The 2,201-nt window shown below is 45.4% G+C and overlaps 1 protein-coding gene across 1 annotated transcript in view; it reads right to left on the bottom strand.

The window, feature by feature from the left end:
- The window catches only part of ASMT (acetylserotonin O-methyltransferase), a 31,209-nt gene that overhangs the window by 4,746 nt on the left and 24,262 nt on the right, over nt 1-2,201 (bottom strand). The gene's annotated exons all lie outside the window — the stretch shown is intronic.

Genomic DNA, 2,201 nt, shown 5'->3' with positions numbered 1-2,201 from the left:
TGGGCACGCTGCCACCATGGTCTACGTGAATAGAGCCGATCGCCAATTCACAGGTTTCACTATTGCCACCATTGGATGTATCCTGTGTGCAGTTTCCATGGGCCTCGCGGAGTGGCGAGTGTGGTACATGGACGACCCCTCGGTCTCCCCCCCTGGCCTTGCCTTTGTGGGAATGTGGAGAGTGTGCATCTACCACCGTGATGCCAACATCAGAATAGCCAAATTTTGTCATCGGTACACCTACAGTGATGACTTTCTCCCTCGGGATATCCGTATTTCTCAACACCTCTTGTTGATTGCCACCATACTAGGGCTCCTGGGGAGAGGCCTCACCATCTCGGCACTTAGGAGCATGTACGTGGGAATTCCCCAGAGGCGCAACGCCTGCAATGTATTTGTTGTTACGGGGCTTCTGAACGTAATTGCTGGTGTCTTGGTCGCAGTTGCCGTGCACTACAATTACCAGTCTGTCAGAAATTCACAGGGGATTGCCTTCCCGCCCTCTTTCCGTTTGCCCTTCAGGCCGGATAGTCAGGAAACCGGGAGTACCGCTTTATTGGCAAGTGTAGGTGCCTTCCTGATGCTGTTAAGTGGGCCCTTTTTTCTCTGTGGCCAATGTCCCCATGGCATCCGAGTACATCCTGTGAATTGAAAAACATGGATTTCCTGTTTCCTTCTGTTACCTTGTGTTTCTGAATGTGGTTCATTGGTTAGTTGAATTAGAAACTTTCATTAAAAATGTTTCTTGCCCACCTGCTCATTGATCTTATTGGATGGGGACTTTAATTATTGTTGGCTAAAGTAAATCATCAATACTATAAACCTAGTGCATGGGAATAAGAGTTTCTGAGTACATTTACCTCTCACATGTCTTAAACTTTTGCTAAAAATGATAATGGACTTAACTTCCTATGTCATGGTAGTAACATCTCCCTACCATATAAAGTTTTCCAAAATGTGCAAAAGTAGAGAAAATGGTATAAGGAATCTCCACACCCATTACCACACTCAACAGGTGCGACCCTAACCCGGTCAGGGAGGCTGTCACCAGCTCAGACGTCACGTTGGTGTCCTGCACCCTCCGACAGGACGTGATGTCAGAGGCGTCTCACCTGTGTGGTCCCCCTCCCTGAAACCTCCAGTCCCGCTCTAGCCCCGGGAAGCCGTGAGTGACATTTTGCAAAATACCTGAGCACGACTCTTGAAAAAAAATGTCAAGGTCTTAAAAACAAGAGAAGTCTGAGGACCTCTGGGCAGGCTGGAGGGAGGATGGTTATGAACGATGCAGTCCCTGGGATGAAATCTTGAATCTGAGAAAAAGGACATTACCGGAAAAAGCCCAGTGACATTTAAATAGACCCTATACGTGTCTGCACCACATTGCACGAACGTTAATTCTTCGTTTTGATGATCGCACCGACGTTACGTAAGATGTCAGAGGACACTGGGTGGGGGGTCTGCAGGAGCTTTGTGTACCACAAAGGAAAAAAACCAAACAGACCAGGCTTGATTTCCTGAAAGCTATTATGAGCGTCCAACGCATGAATATCGTGGCTGGGTGGTCACAAGGCTCATTGTTAGAAACCTGCGTTTCTCTAGTAACCAGACGAATTATGCAAATACCCAACGACCAGAAAGCCAGAAACCTTGTGCGGCATAGAAGCCAAGTAATTACCACGGTGCTCAAACCGGCTCCGTTAAAAATGCTCGTCAAATGATGTCAAAGTTCACCATGGATGTCAAAATTCACCATGACGCAGGCATTTTAGCCCAAAACATGTTTTTAAAAAATCCATTTTCGTACAGCCTTCTAATGCCTACTCTTCTCTCATTGCGTTGTTTTTGTTTTTTAAACAAATCCAGACTTTTTATATGAAAGCTATGCCCTCTTAAAACATCGATCATAAGCTGGTTTTATTTTTCATTTTTTTTTTTTTTGAGACAGGGTCTCACTACATTGTCCCGGCTGGACTGCAGTGGTGTCATCACAGCTCACTGCAACCTCCAACTCCTGGGCCCAAGGGATTCATTGGGGATTCTTAACAAAATGCCATCCTTTAAAATGTACATATGCTACCCATTCCCCCACCTGAAATCTAATTTTCAGGCGGTGGCATTCTGATCCTTATTTTTACTGATCAGCCTAGAAAATAAACAGCGATGACAAACAAATAAAATAAAAACAAAAGAATATCCCAACA

This window comes from Propithecus coquereli, unplaced genomic scaffold, assembly GCF_000956105.1.
Source record: "Propithecus coquereli isolate 6110/MARCELLA unplaced genomic scaffold, Pcoq_1.0 Scaffold52, whole genome shotgun sequence".
NCBI classification, from domain to species: domain Eukaryota; kingdom Metazoa; phylum Chordata; class Mammalia; order Primates; family Indriidae; genus Propithecus; species Propithecus coquereli.
The sequence above is the reverse complement of the archived record's forward strand: the minus strand, read 5'-3'. Positions and strand labels throughout refer to the sequence as shown.